Source organism: Mastomys coucha, unplaced genomic scaffold (assembly GCF_008632895.1).
Source record: "Mastomys coucha isolate ucsf_1 unplaced genomic scaffold, UCSF_Mcou_1 pScaffold1, whole genome shotgun sequence".
Classification (NCBI taxonomy): Eukaryota; Metazoa; Chordata; class Mammalia; order Rodentia; family Muridae; genus Mastomys; species Mastomys coucha.
The window spans coordinates 31262229-31286541 of record NW_022196891.1 but is presented as its reverse complement, the minus strand read 5'-3'; the positions used below and the strand labels follow the sequence as shown (position 1 = coordinate 31286541).

At 49.9% G+C, this 24313-nt stretch overlaps 1 protein-coding gene across 1 annotated transcript in view; it reads right to left on the bottom strand.

The window, feature by feature from the left end:
• Syt2 (synaptotagmin 2) overlaps positions 1-18154 on the bottom strand; it is a 111549-nt gene extending 93395 nt beyond the window's left edge. The window contains exon 1 of the mRNA XM_031383542.1: positions 17984-18154. The gene's annotated coding sequence lies outside the window, so the exon portion shown is untranslated. The remainder of the gene's footprint in view (positions 1-17983) is intronic.
• Between the last annotated feature and the right edge of the window lie 6159 nt (positions 18155-24313).

The following is a 24313-nucleotide window of genomic DNA, read 5'->3' as shown; positions in this document are numbered from 1 at the left end:
CTTCCTGTATTCCAAACTTCTGGGCTAATAACCACTTATCAGAGAGTGCATACCGTGTTTGTTCTTTGAACTCAGGTATTCTATAAAAGCAAAAAGTATCTTAGCCACTAAGCCATCTCTACAATCCACCCCCGGAAACATTTTCAGTGACATCAGAATTGTGTTAGACAGGAAAGAGCTAGGTCTAGTCAGGTTCCAGACTAAATTAACCTAGAAGTCACATTCGTCCAGAGTTCTGGGCTCTTTCCTCCAGTGCTGAGGGTTACGGTTGTTGGTCGGGCAAAACTTCTGCATGTCTAAACAGATAGATGGCATGCAGAGGGACAGAGGACATGAGCAGCCCTGCCCACATACAGCAGGACAATCTACATGTCCTGGGGCAAGTTTTGTCTCATGAAGTCTCTAGGTGCCCAAAGCATACCCTCATCTGCACATCAGCCATCTTCGGGTAACATCTGGCATAGATAAGGACCCCACCCTGCTAAGCCGGACTGTTCCTCCCCATCTCCTCTTTTTCCCTCTTATCGGCTGGAGCTCTCTGACATGAAGGACATGCAAGCTAACTGGCTGACACTTGTACACACGCTCAACTCTCCCTAGAATGTCTCCACACACACTCAAGCCATGCTATAGAAAGCTCTTCTCACGTTTTCCTTCCAAGTGCCTATCCTGTGTCTGATCTTCCATGGAGTGAGACGGCCTCACTGCCTGCTTGATCTTCTGTGGCGAGTGTTTAGTGACTGCCAATTCCTCTTTAGATGCCTGAGGTCTTTCATAGGATTGATTTGCCACCAACTTCCTGACAACATAAATCATTTGTCCAGGTGCAGAGCATGGGCTTCAGCAGTGGGGCTGCTGTGCACCCGTGGCATTCCAGCATCTGCAGGGAGACCCACAAACACAGAGGAGTCTGGGACTACTGACAACAATAAAAAAAGAAAAAAGAAAAAGAAACCAAGGACACAAAAGACCATCAGAGAGCATCTGCTGATCTAGAGGTCCTCTAAGAGGAGAGCTGCAGGCCGCCCAGTCCTACATCCTCAAGGAGCCTGTCTGCTGCCCTCATCCCTGCGTCTGAAACATGAATCTGTCTCCCCACTGCCTCGAAAGCCAGCTGACCCACTCCTCCACCAGCAGCAACTAATACACATCTTAGATGCCATATTTATATCACAGCAGGACAAGAGAGCAAAGGTGTAATTTGGCTGGACTTGACTGATGTGACAGCTGCAGTAAGCCTCATGTGTCACCAAGAGATGTGAGCCAGGGATAGTTTATGCTAAAAATCTCATTGCCGAGAGGACCCGACATCTTCCTCTCGCAGACATCAAGACAGCACTGACCTCAGCTGCAGAGCAAGAAGAGATTCATGGACTTGTCTGAGGGAGAGCCTTGTGAGGCCACCACTGCGGCAGTCGCCTGTGCAAGCATTTCCCCTAGAAATGCTCTCTGCTTTCCTGAAACATCTAGTCAACACTACCGCACCCTTCTAATCAGGTGCCAGATTCCTTAGTGCTACAAGTGTGGAAGTACTGCCTAACATCTAACCTAAACTCTTGTCTGCTTTCCTTTGCAACCATTGCTCTCTCTCTCTCTCTCTCTCTCTCTCTCTCTCTCTCTCGTTCCATCCTAGTGCAAGGTCAGTCTCACCTTCCTCCCTGAACCCAGCCACTCCGGGACTCGCCTGCCGTGGTTAGCACCTGTGTGCTGTCGAAGGCATGTGAGTCCCAGGTTCTGAGCTGTTCTCCTGCTGCGGGATATTCAGTCACACTGTGAACCCTGAGATTGTGTTATTTACTGAGAAAAGCTTGCTTTGAGCTGTGGTGTGGCTCACTCTTAGTACACACCTTAAATCTCAAACAATGAAAGTGAAATGCATTTGTGGAAGGAAGCACCCATGTTTGAAAGTGATGTCTAACTGAGTGGCAAAGTGAAGAATCAGAAAGATTTGACAGGATAGAATATGCCCAATTCTCACAAGAGGAGAGAAAAGAGAGGCAACCAAGAGGGAGCACTGCAGAGGGAGGAAGGGAGCACTACAGAGGGAAGGAGCACCGCAGAGGGAGGGAGCACCACAGAGGGAGGGAGCACCACAGAGGGAGGGAGCACCGCAGAGGAAGGGGGATGGAGGCAGTTTTACTGAGACAGTGATAAAGAGGCAGGTTGCAAAGCGACAACAAGCTAGACACAGGTGAAGACAGACTGAGCCAGAGAACGAGAAGGAGCCAGGAGATTAGAATAAATTGCTAGAGTTAGTTTGAGGTCAAGCAGAGCAATTCAAGAAAGGCCAAGAGCGAAGCTAGATTGAATCAGTCAGCTTGGAGAGGAGTTTGAGCCAGAACAGCTGAGTTAAACCAGCCAGCCAGAGATCAGAAAGAACAAAGGTGAGCTTATTCAGCAGGAAGTTTCAGAAGCTGACAACATTCTGGTCCTAGATTCGATTGTGCAGAAGCTAGAAGCTTCCAGGACTGGGCCTAGGTTAGCAGACAAAGGCAGTGAGCCTCAGAGATGAAAATCAGAGCAGAGAATCAAACTTTACTTGTACATTCTACTCCAATTCATTAGCACTCTGGGGTGAGAGGCCAATTCTAGAACTCCTCTCTCAGCATCCTGAATAAAAACTACAGCTGGCCCTTGGAAGCCTGCAACATTTTCTAGGACTCTGAGAAAGCATACCTGGGTCTTTCTAGTTGGATGTTCTCACAGTAGTGACACCTAGGGAGCTAGAGGCAGAGCCAGAAACTGAGATTCTACAGCCAGATTGTGCCTCTGAGCTTAGCACTCCCAGAATCCCACCCCACATCCTGAGGGAAGGCTAGGGGATGCCAGAGTCCCCTCTATGCCTCCACTGTAAATCTTGGAGTTAATCAGTTGTAGTATGATTTTTTTCCTTAACACATTGTGTTCCTTGAGCTGCAAGAGTCACTAGCAAGGCCTCTATGCTCTGTCTTCACACACACACAAACACACACACACACACACACACACATACACGCACGCACACACACACACACATACACACACACACACACACACGACATCCCTGCATGGAAGGCTGGTGTGGTGACGATGGTGACCATTTCCTGCTTGAGTGAGTGACAGAGACCTTTGTCAGGGAATCCCACGAGACTGGGAGAAACTACAGAATCAGAGTCCTGGTCCCCAAGCCCTGGCTCCACCACCAGCACAGGGAACAGGAACAACGCGGAGCAGTTCTTCTCTGCCAAACTTTGGACTCAGAAAATTTTCCCGCTGGGGGGCAAAGCATGAAACTCAGGCTAGCCTGTTCTGCCAGAACAATTTCGGGAGCCCATACATCCTCACATTCACCTCTCTCCCACTAGTCTCTACCACTTCTGCCACCAGTAAGTGAAGCCCCAGGCTTTGGTCCACAACACAGCCCCTCACCTTCCAGAGAACCACTGCTTCTGAGAAGAGTGGAGCCCATCCCGTTTCAACTTTCCACACTAAGGACTACAGCTGACAAAGCTCCAGGGGTTGACTGCTAACAGCAGGTGGCAGCCACCACAGGGCTGGGGAGGCAGCAATGGCTTGTGGGGAACCAGAGTTCCCAAGTCTACAAGGAGACCACACAACTGCCAAATACCTGACCTAGACCCTGGCCTAGGCTTCCTGCCAGAAAGTAGCATGTGAGCAGGGAAGTCCGTGTGGGACCAGAGAGTCTCCTTTGACCTAAAACTAAGGCCGGAGGTTCAATTTCATTGTTGCGTTCCGACAAGTGTTAGAGGTGCCCATGGGCACTCTGCCAAAACACTGCCTAATTGCATCTGTGTGCAGACACATGTCTGAGAAAGTGTGAATCATTCCCCACCTAGTGCTGTTGGGCACCATGAATCAAACAAGCATTTGCTTTCTGAGAGGCCATGGTGGAGCCGCTACAAGGGGCTGTTTGGGAAATATCTAAGGTTCATTTTGGAGGAAAGTCAAGAGCCCGGTGTCCCAGAACTGAAAGTCTTAGGTGCATCATGGGCACCATCCTCCGTCCCCACAGGATCACACTATAGCCATGTGTTGGTTTATATGATAGCGGTAAATGTCACCAAAGTATATGTAGACCAAGATGTCTTAGGGTTTACAATTGCTGTGATAGAACACCATGACCAAAAAGCAAGTTGGAGATAAAAGGGTTTATTTGGCTTACACTTCTATTATTGCTGTTCATCATTGAAGGAAAACAGGACAGAAACTCAAACAGGGGCCATAAAAGAGTGCTGCTTACTGGCTTGCTCCCCATGGCTTGCTCAGCCTGCTTTCTTAGAGCACCCAGGGCCACCATCCCAGGGCTGGCCCCTCCTACCATGGGCTCAACCCTCTCTCATTGATCACTAATTGAGAAAATGCCTTAGAGCTGGATCTTGTGGAAGCATTTTCTCAACTTAGGTTCCTTCCTCTCTGATGACTCTAACTTGTGTCAAGTTGACACACAAAACTAGCCAACACAAAAGTCATCACACACCCTGAATGCCACGCCCACTCGTCTACTCCAGTAAAGTCTGCAATATCAGGGTTAAAAGCCTGATCATGGACAAGAGGCATTATGACTTCAAAGGGAGTTTGTACCTCCTGGGTATTCAGTCAGTCATTGGCATCTCCTAACTTAGTCGTGTTACAGATTAGTCTTTCCAATCATCAACACGTCTTCTTATTCATGCATAAAGGTATCCCAAGAAATGATTCGTAAATGGCTAAAACTTTAGATTGGGCATTGTTCCCTGGCCAGCACAACATTCTGATATATCCTAATTTATTACCAAACTGTTAGCTTGGAATTTCTCACAAGGAAGCTGCCTTATCAGACAAAGTGTCTTCAGAGTTAGCAACAGAGGTCAGGCACATAGTTAGAATTCTCAGAGCAGTCCCACAGAAGACAGACATACCTGAGAGTTTAGCTTGGGACTGCCAAAATAGCCCCAGCGGGCTATTTTGTTATTATTTTGTGCTCTTAGGCTTCACACATGGATGCCTGATCTTACTGACCTTGATGTAACTGTCATTTGCCTAAGTGACATCTGTCTTGCTCTCTGATCTTACTGACCTTGATGTGGCCCTCACTTGCCTACATGACTTTTGTCATCCGCCCTGTTTTCTGTTTACTATATAAGCCTGGTTTTCATTTTGTGCACAAACTAGGACTTATACTTATTCATACATTCAGATTCGAGCTTTGAGCCTCATGCAGTCTGCAGCACCACCACCATCCCCCCGAGGCCCAAAGCACTCGGGCCCGAGAGGTGCACTGCCTGTCCAGAAGAGGTGACTGCTTTAGACCCAGTGTGTTTCAGGTGGCCTCAGATGTACCTCAACTGCTGAGCTGACAGATTTCTCATTTCTCTTTTGTAATGACTGTAAAAGCCTGATGCCATTTTTTGAGAAATACATTCAGATCTTGCACTTCCATGTGTCGTCTCTGCCATCATTTCTTCGCCTACGCCTTGTCGACCTGACTAGGACCCTGTTTCTCCCGTGGGTTGAGGGAGGCCCAGACTGGCCGGCCTGCAGCACCTGAATATCTGCAATATTTATCGATTTCATCTCAATAAAGCCAGAAAAATAAAATTTAATTTAAAAATAATCTGTCCTAGTGAGATGCCTGTCTGCCTCTGAGTACTTTCAAATTCACTAGTGATGTTCACTGTGCTCAGCAGGGTCGGAGCCACAAAAGGCTTCCAGGAGGTAGGAGCAGTGTATTGGTATACCAGAAGGGAAAAGAATCTGAACCCCTAAGGGACAGTGTCCAGGGTCTCAGCAACCCTCCCACAAGACAAGTCCAAGTCACCTAAGCCAGTGGCTCTCACTCTTCCCAATGTTGTGACCCTTTAATAGAGTTCTTCATGTTGTGCTGACCCCCAGCCATAAAATTATTCCATTGTTACTTCATAACTGGATGTTTCTACTGTTATGAATGTACATGTAAATATCTGTATTTTCTGATAGTCTTAGATGACCCCCCAAAGGTTCGTGACCCATAGGTTGAGAACTGCTGACCTAAGGGACCCTTGTCACCCAGGGAAGTGCCTCTCCCCTCATCTTTTGCTATGTCCTGATTGATCCCCATTCCTGATTACCATCAGCACGGGAAACATCCCCTAGGGGTGTGTGCCAAGGACAGGGCAGCAACTGCAGTGCTGGGCAGGAGCCACAAGCCAAGGCAGCCGGCAGAGCAATGCCCCATCCCCATGCCAGCAGAGCAATGCCCCATCCCTGTGCCAGCAGAGAAAGGCACACTCCCTTTCTACCACACCCTCACCTGAAGGTAGCTCTCTCTTGTCCTGCACAGCCTCTCTGACCTGCCCTGGCTTGTCCTTCCTGGACCAACTGGCCTATTGTCTCTGGGCCAGAGCCACAGATGCCATGGAAGAGACAGGAAGCTTACCTGGTCTTCTCACAGGAAGAACAGTTCTCTTTGAGCTTCAGACATCGGGGAGCTAAGTCTTAAAACTCAACGGCTTCCAGCACCAGCAGGTGGGAGGGAAAGAAGGGTGTATGGGAAGAGGATATTAGCATTCAACACAGCAGAATGTGTGGCCGGTCGTAAGGAAGAACTGCCTCTGGGTCACCAGCACAACAGACAGAGAGCCTTACTTCCTCGAACCTGACGTCCCAGCCTATCAGAGGGTCTGTTTAAGAAGGTGCTTTGGAGCTGGGCGGTGGTGGCGCATGCCTTTAATCCCAGCACTTGGGAAGCAGAGGCAGGCAGATTTCTGAGTTCGAGGCCAGCCTGGTCTACAGAGTGAGTTCCAGGACAGCCAGGGCTACACAGAGAAACCCTGTCTCGGAAAACAAAACAAAAAACAAAGAACAAAAAACAAAAAAAAAGAAGGTGCTTTGGGTCTCCTGTAAGCTAGGACAAAGGAGGTACCATGGGCCCACTGATGGAGCCTTACTCCTGAGAAGGGCTGAGTTCTGGGTTTCCCCTCAGCATCCTTAGACTGTGTAGATAGAGCCCTGTGACACTAGCCTAGGGGGTCGTATTTGTCCACAGTCCCCAAGCAAGAGACAGCCTAACTTTCTCTAAGATGGGCAGCTAGGAGATCAGCCCTGAGGCTGGCACACTTGATTTTGGATATTGGTCTGGAGGCGGTCCACCCTCTGGGCAAACTCCTGGACCAGTTTTACCCCTTGGATACTATCTCCTTCTGTAGGGGGGGAAATATGGGTCTAACAGGGGCTTGTGATGGTTGTCCAGTGCTGTCAATATACTAAAAGCCATCAAACCCAACATTTGAAATAGGCAGAGCTTGGACCTCTGTAAATGCCACCTCCACAGCGCTGAGGTTTCTTACAAAGACAGAGTAAGAAAGCCTGTTGACCTGGATGCGACCATTTGCTGAGCTCCCAATGCCAGCACTGTTAGAGCTAAAACGCCCCCAGCCATAGCACACAACCTCCTGGGCCGTCTTGACCTCATCACGGCCCAGTGCATTGTCTGCCCTGTGTGTATGCATGCAGCTTTTCTCTTTTGTTTTGTTTTGCTTCTTTTGATTCAGGGGCTTAACCCTGAATCATGTAATTTGGCTAGACTAAAATTCACAATCCTCCTGCCTCGAACTACTGGGACTTAGGCTTTGTCTTTAGAACAAAGATTTATGCTCCAATATATTAAAAATGTTTCTAATGGTCAAAGCCCCCCTTTTTAGATAGCATAAATGAACCCCAGTAGTTAGAATCCCAATGTGCAATGCAAATCAGGGCAGAGTTAAGGTAGAGGGTCAGGGCTAAGATATTGAGGATCTCCTTCCCAGGATACCCCTCCCTCACTGTAAGGAACTTACTGTGGGATGAAGCCTGGATCCCAGAGGCCAGCTGAGGCCAGAAGACCAACTGCCCTAAGGATTTCCCAACACTGGCTGCCCATGTCTCTACCCCCTCTTCCATGCAGGCTTCCCAGAAAGACTGCCAGGTGATGGCTGGGCGGTGGTGGCACATGCCTTTAATCCCAGCACTTGGGAGGCAGAGGCAGGGGGATTTCTGAGTTCGAGGCCAGCCTGGTCTACAGAGTGATTTCCAGGACAGCCAAGGCTATACAGAGAAACCCTGTCTTGAAAAAACAAAAACAAAAACAAAAACAAAAACAAAACAAAAAAAAAAACCAACAACAGCAACAAAAAAATCTGCCAGGTGACTGGGACATCTGAGACACAAGGGCACTCCTAACATCTGCTTGGGAAGCCCTTCTGTGTGTGTGTCCGGCTACCCCAAGGGCCGTACATGGACCCACTGACAACATGTATTCCTGTGGCACAGAGTAAGAGCTGACATATTTGAAATCCAGACTGAGAAACTATTCCATTATTGACTGACCAAAACAATTCCATATGTGAGCACAATCGATTCCAATAGAACCTATTTCTAAGAGGAGAAAGAATCTAGATGTGTTATTGTTGCAGCATTTTCTCTGTCCAATCACATTAGGGCAGTGACAGGCCTGTGATTGGACAGGAATAGAGAGGTGGAGCTAGAAGTTGAGGAGGGAAAAGGGCAGAGAGCAGGAAGGGAGAGGAGCATCATAATGGAGGCAGAGGAAGATGACGATTCAGACCCCGCGTGGTTATAACAACCAAGCTAAGGTTTTTTACAAAGTTAGGATAATTGGGATAAAACATTGTCTTTATCATTGGGCTCTGAAATTATTATATTGGCATCTTGTAAATTGTGACCTTATTATTATATAAACCTGATTAGACAATTAAGCCTTAAGAATCATGCTTTACCGGGTACTAGACGCTGGATGAATGATTGTGGGGGGGTGTAAAGCATGTGAGCGAGATGTTGCTGCTAGCTGGGAGAAAATAGCAAGAGCCCGCTGGGACATAGTGTTGTGGCTGGACAGTACCAGCGCTAGAATGTGGTCCAGCGGGAAAGAGAGTTTGTGGGGTGGATTCATTTTTTTTTTTTTAATATTTCACGCAACATGTTATCACATAAGGAATATGTCCAGATTTTTTAGTGTCTGGTTTGAAAGGAACTGGAATCTCCCATCCCAGATTGTATTCAACGTACCACAGGGAAGGGTATAAGAAAATGAAAAGGAAGGAAGGGAGGGAGGAAGAGAGAGGAAGGGAGGGAGAGAGAGAGGGAGGGAGGGAGAAGGAGGGAAGGAGGAAAGGAGGAAGGAAGGAAGGAAAACATAGAAACTCAGTATTTCTTTTACTTGCATTTATTGTCAGGGTGATGCATTATGGGTGGTGGTGCAGACATGGAAGACAAAGGAGAACTTTCGGAGGTTGGTTCTCTCCTTCCACTGTGGGGTGCCAAAGATAAAACGACAACTCATCAAGCTTGATAGCAAGAACTTTCATGCCCAGAGCCAATTAGCTAGTCCTATTTTATTTTTTATTTTATTTTTCTGATAGAGTTGCACGCAGTTCAGGCTAGTCCTGAACTCCTAATCTTCCCGCCTCCACCTCCCAAGTGCTGGGGTTGTGGGTTTGCACCACCACACCTAAGGCTTTCAAATCACTATGGACATTCCTTGACATGACATCAAAATTTACCATGTCATGGTTTCTAGGGTCACTGTAATATGGAATTGGCAACCTTGCACTCAATGGAAGATTAAGGATGCTTCTAGGGCTGGTGAGATGGCTCAGCGGTTAAGAGCAACAACTGCTCTTCCAAAGGTCCCAAGTTCAAATCCCAGCAACCACATGGTGGCTCACAACCATCTGTAATGAGATCTGATGGCCTCTTCTGGTGTGTCTGAAGACAGCTACAGTGTATTTGTGTATAATAATAAATAAATCTTTAAAAAAAAAAAAAAAAAGGATGCTTCTAGACTCTAGGCCTAACACCTCACATTCATCACAGAAGATAGCAGCTTGGTCATCTGTGTAGCTCCTCCAAATACTGACAAACTTCACTAATATTAACCAATATTCTGTAAAATTCCCACTGATCTGACCCAAAGAGTCTTTGTCATGACAACAGATTTCCAAAATTCTACGTTTTACTTGAAGGCTCGAATTGCACCATTGGTGACAGCAGACATGCTGGGTGCTTTTCTTGAAATTACAGACTCAATGTATTTGGGTTTTTTGTTGTTGTTGCTTTGGTTTGATTTTTGTTTTTGTTTTTGTTTTTTCACAAATGGCTACTCAGCACTTACTCCAAATGACTGTAGTTGTCAATCATTTTCTTAAGTTGAAAACATCAGCCCATGAAGAAAGCGGCTAGTTTAGCTTGTAACTCAAAAAGAAGCCCAGGCGCTTGGGCTTCTGGTTCCACTGCAGTGGACAACCGAAGTGCTTTCTACTCATTTCATCTTAGAAAATATTTTAAAAGATTCATTCATTCATTCATTCATTCAGGCTCAGTGGGATCAGGATTTTGACAGCTTCACCAAAGACCTCCTTCTGTGATTATTTGTTTAGCACACTGTTGGGGAGAATGCAATGACCTGGACAGTTTGGCACTGTGGCCTGGACTCACATGAGGTCCCAGTATCTCCACCCACCACTGCCTCAGCATCAAAGCTGTCTCCAGTGAACGTGCTGAGCACTTTGATGCTACTGTCGTAACTGCCCTGACCTTAAGGAACTCTCTGAAAAACTGTTGGGACCTTCCCCTAGGGAACATACTTTTAGAACTGCTATCATGGGTCCATCCCCTTGTGCAGTCATCCTGAGTGCAGCAGCCTCTGTGTGACTAGCTCTGTTCTCTAAGGGGGTCTCGGAAGCTGTGGACACACAGGCAGCAACCCCTCCTCCAACCCTGACTCCAACCCTGACTCCTGGCCACGTGTGTGTTCCCTTTGTGCAGGATCCTCAGAATGTGCAGCTGTGGGACACAGCTGGGTGGTCCGGGGACAAGCATTCTCTCTACTTCTTTCCCATCACCTCACCCCCTGAGGAGCTTGGGGGCTCACACCTACTCGGGGGAAATCTCCTAGCCTGGTGGTAGCTAAAGCTTTGGCTCCTCCCCCTGGACACACAGCTGCCCCTCCACCAGCAGAGGACTAGGTGGAATGGGAGCCAGGTATCCCTGACAGCCTCAGACCTCAAGGGCAGCGCCAGTCCTCCCTTCTTTGCCTCCCACCATAGCCAGCATGGTTCCCGGCATCAAAGAGCTAATCCAATTTCGTGGCTGTGTTTCCCCCTTGCCTCCTGCAATGCCAGGATTGATTTGGAACCAGGGCGGCCTTATTAAAGTGATGCTTTTTCTCCTCACAGGAGACTAACGCTGGGAGAGGGAGCCCTCCCCCATCAATTAACTCCACACTGCCTGCTCACACGATTCCCAGCTCCTGCCCCTGAGCTTTCCTTCTAACTTCTCTGGATTCCAGTGGTGAAGCTGAATTCTAATCCTGATAGGTTTCCTGCAGCTTCCTCCAGGTCTGCTCTGGGACTGCTCCCTCCTCCAAGTCTTCACCTCTCCTAGCATCTGATCTTAGTCCCTCACTGGGGCCTGTGACGACTCCAGCAATGAGGTGCAAAAGGATCCATGGTTAACCGTGAACGTGGCAAGCCAGGCATGAAGAAGATGGAGACAAAGGACTATGTGTTTTTAAAATATGTTCTCTCCCAAATGACACATAAGAGAGGTGAGTGAGGACTTCTAAGACACAGAGAACCCTTGTTAGGCCCCCTTCAGGGGCCTCGAAGCTGCCTCCAAAGCTCTTCTCTGCTCCAGCAAGCTGTGGTGGGGCAGGAATAGGTAAGGTTGCATATCACAAAGAACTTCTTCTCCAGTAAATTCATTAAAACTTCCCCAGTCATTTTTCAAAGCAGAAAGCAGAGGACCAATAGATCTGGACTAGTTCAGACCACAGTCAAGCTATTTTTTTTCTTAAATTTTCCAGGGGCTGTCTGGAAAACCCAGGTAACATAGGAAAGAAAAGGAAAAAAGGTACCAAACAAATAATAAAGTCTGAAACAAGTGATGTGCTAAGGGTTTTCATCTGACCATCGCACATTGTAGGTTTTATATATTAAGATGCCACACCCTAGTCAGTTAAAATAGACTTTTTTTTTTTTTTTTTTTTTTTAAGATAAGGCCTCACCATGTAGCCCTGGCTTGCCTGGAACTCATTATGTAGGCCTGGCTGGCTTCAAACTCAGAGATCCACATGCCTCTGCCACGTAAGTACTGAGATTAAAGGAGTGCCCAGCAAAAAATAATATATATATATTTTTAAAAGCCCAGTGTTGGCTCATGCCTGTTATCCTAATACTAAAGAGGCTGAAGTAAGAGGAATGCCCAGATTAAGACCGTCCTGGGATATTCTGCAAGTTCCAGACCAGCCTGGACTACACAGTAATACCTTATCTGGAAACACACATGCACACACACACACACACACACACACACACACACACGCATGCACATGTGCTCGCGCACACACACATAAACACACACCCCTAAGGTGAGCCTGAGTGGTTCTGCCTCAGTTGATTACAATGTAACACACCAAAGGCCCCTTGCCCCAACTTTGCCTCACCAAGACCACCCGCTGGCTAGCCCAAGTATGAGAGCATGGGAAAGGGTTAAGCTTCTCCTGCCCAAGCCCATCCCACCCTCAGAGTGAAACCCATCCCACCTCTCCTCTATTTCCCATCTCCCTTGTGCCTTGCTCAGTCACAACCACCTGCACTCACTATTAAGAGGCAGGGAGTGGTAATGGGAAAATTCCACCTCTAATTGCAGTATTCCCTAATTGCCGCTCCAGAGCCACCACATCAGCCCAATTATAGGCCGCCCAGACAGGGTTCTCCATGGCTGAGGACTCCCTGCCCCGCTCAGAGGAACCTGCCCTTGCAGACACCCTAAGGGAGCCTCCCTGATTCCAAGGGGCCCAGGCTGCCCAGTGCTTGGGCCCTTCAGTTCTGTTCATTGGGGCAGAGAGGAAGGAGGCAGGACCCAAAGCCTGAGGAAGCTGGTGCTGGCAGGCAGCCAACCTGGACTCTGGAAGCATTGCCACCCTACACTGGCTATCATGAACGTTCCTCGTGTTATGGGTCCTCAGGTGTTCTGGGATATTTCCTGCCTGCATCTTTCAAAGAGTTGCTTAGTCCCTCCAAATAGAAAGCAAAAAGGGGCGAGCCCTGCTTCTTTATGGTTAGACAGGGCCAGCGACAGCTGCACCAAGATGGAGGGGCAGGAGTTACACTTCAGGAGATGGGTGGGGCCGAGTTCTGCCGCCACCCATGCATGGCCCACCCAGGCTCTGCCTTCTCTTACAACTGCTATTTCTAAAAACTGCAATCTTGAGGCCCCGGATAAAATGGCTGATAAATATCTGGGGGCTACTTGGAAAATGTATACTGGGTACAACTCACACCCTGCTTTCCTACGTGACAAGGGCTGGAAGGGCATCCAGAATCCAGGACCTCGGCAGCAGGGCACTGTGCCCGAGCCTGGAGACCACCCAGGGAGGAAGCTTCCACAGCAGCCCTTGCTGGAGATGCATCTGGGGAGTTTGGCCTGGAATTTACTCTTGGGGCTGGCAGCGGAATGCTCCTCCCCACAGTCCAGAATCAGGATCTAGTCACCAGTCACCCCAGTGACCTCTTCGAACTGCCTGTTCCAGACATGGAAATGAAGGATGGCTGGGACAGATCCTTCCCAGAAATTAAGCTCTGGCAAGAAACGGCTCATTGGGCATCAAACAGAACTGGCCGGAAGTCAGAGGTACTGGAATGAGCACCTACTCTGTTGTGGACAAGGGCAGACAAACGTGGTTAAAAATTACTCACACAGCTCTCACCCTGGACTGTTCCAGAACATACAGGCGCTCATTCGCTTAATCACCCCCCAAACACCCTATGCTGGGGACAGACAGTTAAGCTCCACTCTACATACGGAACAACAGAGAATAAGATTTGATTAACAATTTACCCAAAGTCAGAGCATTCACAGAACCAGGTGACACCCAGGCAATTTGTCTATAGTCACTATATTGCCTCTCGGGGTGTGTGTGTGGGGGGGAATGTTATGTGGCATTTCTCCTCTTAAACTATGTCATTTACTACGGGCCTCCCGGATGCCAAGAGAGTCCAGGGCTAAATCTCCATTTCCTGGCCTGGCTTTCCGGCAGAGCAGATGGTGAATAACCAACCGGTTGTATGTGTGGATGCTCACATGGAGCATGTCAGACTGCATCCGTCCAGGGAGCCATGGACTACCGCGACGATAGAGTTAACAGTATTTACACATACACCCTGCAAGCACTGAAACATGAGACCTGTTCAAGGCACTATTCGACGGCTCTCACAAATGGCTTTTGTCACAGTTGCCATGGGTTCTCTGTTATGACATCTTTACCCGTGCGGCAGTGAGTACAGGCGTGGGAGCCAGCTATATCTCGTTCCCCTCTGAATGCTCATCACCTAGCATGGCACACAACAGACTGTGAAAAAGTAACAGCTAGCTAGGCAGTGGCAGTGCATGCCTTAAATCCCAGCACTAGGGAAGCAGAAGCAGGCTGATCTCTGAGTTAAGGGCCAGCCTGGACTACAGAGCAAATGCCAGGGTAGCAAGAGCTTCCCAGAGAAACCCTGTCTTGAAAAACAAAAAATAAACAAACAGAAAATAGGTAACAGTCAAGTGGTGGCACACACCTATAATTCCTGCACCAAGGAGGCTGAGGCAGAAGGATGATGAGTTGGAGACCAGTCTGAGCTGGTTTAAGGCCAGCCTGGGCTATATAGCAAAATCCTGTCTCAAAACAGTACCAAAGCCATAGGTAATACTGACCAACTATGAGAACTGATAAAGCTAAATAACTCGCTAAGATCACTGGAACAGCAGGGACTGGGGGCTGAGAACTAGCTCCGTTGGTCGAATGGTTGCCTAGCGTGGACAAAACAGTCCTAGCATGGAATAAACCGGGTGGGGGAGCCCATGTCTGAAACGCTAGCACTCAGAAGGTCAAAACAGAAGGCAGAAGGTCCATCAAGATCATCCTTGGCTAAACAGGACCCTGACTCAAAAAGAAAAAAAATGTAGCCCTGTTGTCTGCTGTGCCAGATCCACAGTGCCTGGAACAGAGGCTGGGGGAGGGGAGGATGTGCTAATAAAATACTTGCTGCGTGCATGAATGATTAGTGTATTGGCTGTCGCTAAACACCTAACAAGAAGCAACAAGGAAAGAGATTTTTGTTGTTGTTGTTGTTGTTTGGCTGGCTGGCTTTCAGCTCTGAGGTCAGGGGCTAGAGTCTCCCATTAGTGAAGAAGTCGTGGGAACAGGAGTACCATGGGGCTGTAGCTATGAGACCATAGTATTCATGGACAGATTAGGCAGCAGAGCGCAAGGGAGTGCTGCAGCTTGATTGGCTTCTCCTTTTTTCTTTTAATTCAGCCCCGAGCCCCAGCCCATAGGATGATGCCCCTCATATAGAAGGCTGGTCTGTCCCTTCAAGATAATCTTTGGAAAAGTCCTCATAGAAAATAACGCTTAAAGGTGCACTTCATTGATGTCCCAGGGGTTTCTTAATGAGGTCCAGCTGAACATCAAGCCCTGGGATTAGAACCCAGGTCCGCCTGGCTTTCTGGGGCTCTGGAGTGTACTTCCTGTTCTAACCACCAGCTGTCCCAAAGCCCTCTGTTGTTTCCTCTGGCTGGTCACTCCAGTCCCTGAGCAATATCCTTCTACCCTAGGCACACAACTGTGCTATCTAGCTCAAGACAAGCAAATTTAACTCTAACTAGAGCCTGTCTAGGCCAAAGGAAGTCTACCTAACAATTCCCAAAGCTAAAGGAAGCAGTCAGTATTCTACTCAGCTTCGGTCTTCTGTCCTCCATGAGTGTGCCTCAGCCCCAGGTCTCCCCTCACTGTCTTCCTGTGTGCCTGTATGCCTACATCGTCGTCATCATCGCACACTCGCTGTCCCTCTAGCCACCCTCCCCTGAGAGGGCTGCCCAGGCTCAGTGGATAGGAAAGGGAGAGCTCAGTCAGGGTAGGACAAGGATAGAACAGAAGCCACTCAAGGTCAGTTGCCCAGATCCAGGACTTGGGAAGCCTAGCAGAGAAGCGACACCTCCACCACCCACCACCCCGTACCCCTGCCTGGATCTCTGCAGTATTAGAGGGGCAGCCTTGTAGCATCTACCTGGAAACAGCCTGAAGAGGAACAGCTAAAATGACTCGCAGCTGCAGTGTGGTCCGGAGGATCCTGCCCAGCTCTGGGAAGGTGCTCTGTGATCAGGATAAAACCGATGCCACCCACAGGTGAAGCCGGGCAGCCTACAGATGCCAATCCTTTCCCTTTCCCCTGGTCTCGGGTGGATGGGGGAGGTGGCGGGGGGCGGTCAAAGAAATGTGTTTGTACAGCCCCTCCCCAGAAAGGATCCCAAGCTGTTTGGGGAAAGCTTGTGGAGTATTGAGCAAAGCTGACTCAAAACTGAGTCTCTGGCCCCTACTCCTCCAGAAGGTAACTGGACACCTGCCTCTGTGTCCTCTCCCAGCACAGGCTCCCGATGGCACCATAGGCCAGATGCAGAGGGTAAAAGGATTAAGCCCGTGCAATGCTAAGGAAAAGCCCCAATCCAAAAGGAGTCCTAGAGAATGCGGCCAAGGATGTATCAAAGAGCAGAGGCAGCGGCGGAGAGAACCCAGTTCTGATGGCCACAGTGTGCCTGGTGTGGACCCCCAGAACCGACTCACTCCCGGAGCCCTGACGCAAGCTGAAGCTTGCAATGTCAGCCAGGCACATCTCATTACATCAGAGCTGCTCTGCCCCTGCCCCTCTGGCTCGGCCTGAGGGGTCTAAGTCATGTCCATTTCTTCATTTTTTTTAAAGCAGCCCAAAGGCTTGGTGTAAACTGGGGCTGAGGGCGGGGAGGATAGCTGGAAGGATTAAGGGCCTCTGGGGCTTGCTCCTCCTCAGCACCCGAGTGATGAAGTGTCCAGGTTTCTAAGAGCTAGGGATTGGACTGAGGACAATCTATTATGTTGGAGACGCCGCCTCACACCCACAGCAGAGAGGAGGAAGAGGGGCCTACCCCAGGGTCCCCAGGCTGACCCCAGTCTCCATTCAAGTACTCCCTGAAAACCTAAGGGTTTTTTTCTCCTCTGCCCACCCCATTCCCACCGTCTCCCTCCCTCTGCCCTTTCCACACTGCAGTGGTCCTGCTGGGCCAGCGCCTCCTCTGTCCTTGCGCTGGCTTCTTCCGCTGCCTGCTAAGGAAAGAGACCTCCACCAGCACCCCAGGAGTGGGGATGTGCAAAAGAGAACCCCTGTGCCGCTAGAGGCACCTGTAGAATGTGGGAAGGAAGGGGAAATTAAAAAACAGAGCCTGAGGAGGTTCATGGGATGAGATGGGGGAAAGATGCGGGTCTCTCTCTTAAGTTAAAATCGAACATTCGTAGTGGTGGAAGGGGCGAGTAGGAAACGCGAATGGAAGAGTCCAGAAAGAGGAATGGGTTTGTTGGGCCTTGACGACCAGGCTGAAGCAGCGACAAGCCGTCCTAGGTGGTGCTGAGTCATGAGATTTGAAGGGACATCTCCATCTACCACCCCACCCCCATCCCCACCCCTGTCGCGTCCAAGACTGCTCCCCTGAACCCTCTCTTCCAGAGTTTTTCTAGTCTAGCCCCCTAGCCTCGCACGGGCGACCTTCCCCTCTCCTCCCACGACGGCGGTGCCGCAGATCCCCGAAGCTTGACCCGGGGCAAAAGAGGCAGGCTGGAGACGGCGCAAGCAGGCGGGGGATGGGCGAGACGACGCAAGTAGGGGCGTCCAGGGACGGAAACGCCAAGAAGAGAGCGGGGAGGGTGCAAGGGACCCCCGTCTCCTCCGCTCTGCAGTTCGCCGTGCAGAACCGCAGAGCAGCCTGCTTCTCGCTCCACGGCTCCGGCTCTCCCATGCCCGCGGCGAGGCAAACTCCCTGCAAAGGACGGTGCGGGGCGTCCGGTCCCCTTGGCCCCAAACTTCCGCGACCCCACCCACCCTTGGGAGCCAGATCCCTTCGGCGCCTGGACTCAGAAGCCAGGATGCAGAAACTTTGGAGGGGGATCGGGACTCACCCGAGGGCGACCCGGACGCGGCAGGAGAGATCCGCGGTCCCCGACGGGAGGCAGCGACCGGCTGCTGCAGGGATGCGGCGCTGGCTGCGCTCCAGCGGCGGTGGCCGTTCCCTGGGGGCGCGGAGTCCCCGCTTCCGCCCCAGGTCCAACTCCGCTCCGAAGTGCCTTTGCCGCAAGACTTGCTGAGCTTAGCAGTCTGCGCCGGGGCGGAGGGAGGGAGGGAGGGAGGGGCTGATCGATGGGCGAGCGCGAGCGCGGCGAGCGCTGCAGTGAGGGGAGGAGACCCGGCGGGCTGGCGGCAGGGCGGCAGGGCGGGCACGCGCCGGGAGGTGCGGGGCGGGCGTGCCTGTGGGACCGTCCCCGGTGCGCAGCACGCTGGGCGCCGCACCCCGCCTCGCCTGCCGTCAAGGTCAGGGAGGCCGCTCCCGGGACGGGAAGAGCGGGCAGGGCAAGGGTCCTCTAAACCCCTGGCGGCTTGGCTCCCTAGAGCCGGCTTCCACCTGACCTCCGCAACCGCTCACGGCAGCCCGAGGCTAAGTAGTTGGGCGCCAGAGCGCCCATAGCCAGCCACGTTGGGATCTCTGGACCCCTTTCCTCTCCCTTCCACTCGCAGGAAGGCCACCTCCACCTATAGCGGTCTGCGGGAACGGTGGGGCTTCTTGGCGGTTAAGAATAAAGAGGAGAATCCCTGCAAGAGGGAGGTGGGATGGGGACTGTGAGATAGGGTATTCGGGGCTGAAATGTACCTTAGGCAGAGAGGAAGAGAGAGAAATACAAGTAAATGAGGGGTTCTTCATGCATTTGTTTTCCAAAAGTGTAAGGTGTTGCTGTGAAGAGATTACCAAATGGTTGCTGATGACCAAAACAGTCTCGAGGCCCTGAGCCAAAAGCAGCTCCCTGCGCTGTAGAGCCAGGGGGGAAAGAACTGCAGCACCGCTAACCTGCCCAGAGATGCCCGGCACAGAGATGCTTGCACAATCTACTTAAAAGATTTTTAAATTTTTAAATTACATTTGTTGTTTATTTTTTCTCTCTCTCTCACTGCTCACTTCTTCCATGTGAGCCCTGGGCTGTCAGGTATGACAGACAACAAGTGCCTTTACCCACTGATCCCCCTTTCAAGCCCCCACTTTAACTCTTTTGGAGTAGATTTTTTTTTTTTTTTCCTGAGACCAAGTTTTTCTCTATAGTCCTGGCTGTCCTAGAACTCACTCTAGACCAAGCTGGCCTCGAACTCACAAAGATCCTCCTTCCTCTGGCTCCTGAGTACTGGGATTAAAGGAGTATGCCACCAGGGCCCAGCCTGGGGTCCCCTTTTCTAATGGGTAGAAGCACCCTGCCTTGCTCCTGGATACCAAACAGCAGACTGGAAGTCAGTCCTCCATGTATATTTGCTCTTTGAGAAAAGGTGAGGTGGGAATGAATGGACTGAATGGACTGCGAGAGGAAGCAAAGAGCAGGTAGGAGTCAGGGAGGAAGGTGAGGGAGACATCCCGGTCACACTCCGAATGTCAGAGTTCTTCAGGGGAAGGAAGCGAGTGGCGGCTCAGTGGTTGTCATGAGACAATGGAATGTTCTTAAACCATTCTGCAGCCCCACAACAGACTCCACAGAACAGTCGCAACTGGAGGGGGGACGGTGAGAAAACAAGTTTGAATCTTTGGGAAGTGAGATGGGACTTGGGGGGGGGGGTCATCATTGTTGCCCTCTGCCCAGCCACCCTAGCCTTAGATAGGTTTGAGGACTTGCTCAAGGGGCAAGCTCTGACCCCCTCCTGATGATAGGCATCTATCTACAGGCTTCCAGTCAGAAAGACTGCAATGCTCACATATTTCAACTCATCGATGGGGCAGGCAGCATGCATCCAATGACAGCCCATGTCAGCCTGACCCCCCAACTCCTCCCGGGCACACTACTGCCCCCGACTACTTAGCCTGGAAGCTTAGTCTTAGAGGAAGCTAGTCTGCTGTCCAAGACTGTTAGAAGAGCCAGTGCTTCAATCAGTTTGGTTAAGTGAAAGTGCGGTGTCCCTGGTTACAGCGTTAATGTTCTTTTAATTCAAGAATTTAATTCCAGAATGTCTGGGTTATAAACCTAATCAGCTTGCTGTCCCTCTTGCCGATTCCCCTAGGCTTCAAGAACTGGAAGAGGAGAGAATTTAAAAGGCATGGGCTCCCTGCACACCCAGCATATTCCTAGACACTTCACTTGTCAACTGTTCTAAGAGGATGAGCCCTGGTTACCATTACAGCACTATCATTGAAGTGCATTCCCATCCAGGGCTATGAGGCAAGGCTTTGCCACTATACAAGATCATTCTGAACCATTGTGGATGGGGGGATCTAACACTGAAAGTGGAGGAGATTCTGCCTCCCCTTGGCCACATTGCTTCTCCATTTTCTCCTACTGCTCCCCTGAGCTCTTGTGTTCTGAGCTCACACACACACACACACACACACACACACACAGTCCCTCGGTCCCTGCTCTCCTTCCCTACCAATGACCTGCATTTTTGTCCTTCCTTGCTCCCAGTCACTCCCTGCAACACTTGGCTTGCTTCCTCCCCTCTTCCAGGCAAGGTCTTGAACCTCACACAGCATTTCAAAGTCATGCTGTTGTCTATTGTTGCAGCCCAAGCAAGACAAAACGCAGGCCTTCACCTCCGCAGGTGGGGGCCAGCTCGTGGGGCCTGCCTTCTTCCAGCACACTTCAGCACGAAGCCAGGAAACGGAAGTCTCCGTCCTCCCTCCCTCCCTCCCTCCTTGCACACACACCTTATTTCTCTGAGAGGTTTGCTTTACTCTTGACAACTGTAATTCTTCGGAGTTGTAGGAGTCGGCTGGAGCGACTCTGAAGTACCTGCTTGCCAAGTGCTGTTGAATCTATGGGCTCTCAAACTCACATGCAATCCCTGGCTCCAGTGAACCTGGTTTGCTTACCATCTGATTCTGTGGACATGCCAGGTTAAGTGTGTTTTAAACTCTATTTTATTTAAGTTAGTATGTTTATACTAGTCTATGTGATTTTTAGATCTCCCATAAAAATGCCTTAAATAGGGAAGGATAAAACATGGATTAAAATAAAGTGAGACACTATGTGATCCATATGTTATCTTGGATTTTAATTTAAAGAAAAAAAAAAAAAAGATCCTGAGCAGGGCGGTGGTGGTGCACGCCTTTAATCCCAGCACTTGGGAGGCAGAGGCAGGCAGATTTCTGAGTTCGAGGCCAGCCTCGTCTACAGAGTGAGTTCCAGGACAGCCAGGACTACACAGAGAAACCCTGTTTCAAAAAAAAAAAAAATCTGGCAGAGTGTAGTCATGGACACCTTTGATCCCTGCAGCAGATGGATTTCTCTGAGTGTGAGGCACACCTAGTCTGCATAGATAGTTCCAGGACAGGCAGAGCTACACAGAGAAACCCTGTCTCACAGGAAGTTAACCAGTCAATAAAGCCTGGTATGACAAGTAGCAAGGGTCAAGTTAACCGGGATGACTTATAATTATTTATTTATTGTCTAACAAACAAAACAATAAAACATCGCTACTGTGGCTGGGAAGATGGCTCATCAGTTAACAGCATTCAGTGCTCTCCAGACGGTTTGGATTTGGTTCCCAGCACCCACATGGTGGCTCACAACCATCTATAAATCAAGTTCCCTCTTCTGACCTCTCTGGGTATCAGACCCACAGGTGGTACAGGTGTGTATACAGATAAGACACTCATACACGTAAAATAATAAATCATATAAGTTAGGAGAAGATTCTTGGCTACAGCACAACGGTGGAGGGCAAGGAGTCCCGTAACTTTATGGCCCTTGGAAGAAAGCATTTTCAGGTTTTCGGCTCTCTATCCAGCTTATGGAAGAAGTCACAGATAATGACTACAGGCGTATCAGATCCCAGGGAATGGAGAAAGCTGTAAGGACTTAGTCTATCCCAGTCTTCTCTTACCTCATCTGTCTGAAAGTCCAAATGATCTTTCTCCTTCCCAGACTCGAAACAAGCAGTGCCCTAAAATATGGGAGCAGATGACTGCTCCTCAGTGAAGCCACAAGTTTTATGCCACAGTGAGCTTTATGCCCCAGACAGTTGGAATGAGCCTTGGCTTTCATTCACCCCTCTGAATGGGCAGGAGAGGGCTCTGAGTTATTCTACCCACCCACTGTATTGAACACTCCTGGTGAGCCAGCTATGACAGAGAGTCGCTTCACGGAGGGAGCTGTAAGCTTTCTGGAATGTGAAGAACAAATGGCTCAGAATTAGCAATCATAAAAGGCAGGGCGCCTGTCCTTTTCAGAGGGCACGCATGGGCTTTGATGCCCTCCACCATGACAAGATGAAAGGGGAATCAGCTGAAACCCTTTCAGAACAATTAACCTCAGCATTTTAATATCCCAGTGCCCATGAAACCCTCCATAAATTGGGGTTGCATCATAGAACTGTCTTTCAGATAACCCCAAGTTGTGGGAGGCAAGCACCAACCGCCACAGCAGAAGATGGCAGGGAAGGAGCTCTGGCCCTCATTTCCCAGGCCCGCTACTACCCTTCTCTATTTGTCACCAATAAAGATGGAGCGAGTCTCTCAAGGTCCCAACAGATCGATGTACCCATCTTCTGTCCACTACACACTTCATCGCCCACGCCTGGCTCTTGGGAGCCTTGCTAGGGACAGGCAACGAGGAGGGGGACACAGATGAACCTCAAGTTCACAGCTACCTTGTGGCAGAGTAAGATAATGTGCCCGCAGGTAAATTAAGGTGTAGTTGGGTCTCCAGTGAGAGCCACCTCTGTGGCCTCATAAGGAGACAGAAAAGGACTGTGGGCTTCCCCTAGGGAAGAATCTGTTATCTGCCTCTGTAGGATGTTCCCCAGGGATGCAGGGCAGAGAAAAACAGACAGGAGTGGGTCAGGGTGTGCAGTGTGCTCACTGAAGAGCCTGAGCCCAGAAGGAGGGGTGGGAGTGGGGTGATGGGGGGGAGTGTAGCCCTCTGATCCCAAACCCTGTTTCCTTATTGGCTGAATGAAAACTTGCACCACCTTAAGAGATTCCACTGGTTGTTAAGAGCATGTCCTGCTCTTCCAGTATGAAATGGTACCCAGCACCATGATGCCGCACATCTGTTTTAACTCTAGCTACTAGAGATCTGACGCCCTCTTCTGACCTCCATGGGTACTGCATGCACATGGCGCCCAGACACCCATGCAGGCAAAACACACCTTAAATAAATCTAAAAAAATATACTGTTGCCATACTAGGAAAAGACAAAATTGCTTTTTGAGGCCATGGTGTAGAATGTGTATGGGGAGTCCTAAAAGGTCAGAGAAGCCAGGGTAAAGACCATGCTAGAATCCACACACCAGATCTTTGATTTTTCTTGGTAAGGCAACTGAATCAAAGACGCTGAAGGCATTGAGTTCAGGAAAACTCTGGAGTTAGACTGAAGGACTTGTAAGGTCTCCTCCCACCCTGGGGTGGGGGGAGGAGATGTGCCCAGTGGTGTAGCACTTCTCTAGGGACTAAACCCTGGCCGTGAGCCCCCCAACACTGACAGATCAAAAGCCAGGAATGACAGCTATTCCTGTAATCCCAAAATTTTGTACAGTGAGGTGGGAGGATTTCCTTGAGTTCAAGACCAGCCTGAGCTACACAGTAAGCTCCATACCAACCTGGGATACAGAGGGCAACCCTCTCTCTCTCTCTCTCTCTCCTTCTCTCTCTCTCTCTCAAATAAATAAAAAAATCAAAATGCCTACAGGCAGTGGGGGATGGGGGTGGGAAGGACACTCACCAGTTTCAGTGACCTTACGGTGTGAGTTTGAATCTCTGCTCACCTCTCTATCTGTGAGTCCTTGGGTAAACCAGTTTATTTAGAAGTGATGAGAACCAGCAAGCATGGCTGCTTAGGAGTTGTTACCCAAGGGTCAGGCAACATGACGACTACTTCTTATGGAGATCCAGTAGGCCACTGAGTCTTACAATTTGCCTCAGAGAAGTTGTCATTGCAGAGGATAGTCAGTGAAGCTAGAAGCCTAGAGACTGCTGGCTGGGGGAAGGTTAAGGTTGGAACACCTTGGGCTGGCCCTCTCCTCCTCCCCACAGCCAGGACACTGTATTTATGCGGCTTTGTGTGCAGCTCAGGCCCAGCAGCATTGCAGCCTGCACGGTAGGTAGGTCTCTTACCTGGGTGTGGAGCAGACCAGGTGCCCGTGACCTGGGAAGATTCCGACGCAAGAGTGGCCTATTGGAACCCCACCTGCCTGGTACTAAGGTTCCCTTCTCAGGCGGACTGGTCATCTTGAGTTTTTCCACTTTTGCTTGGACACTTCCA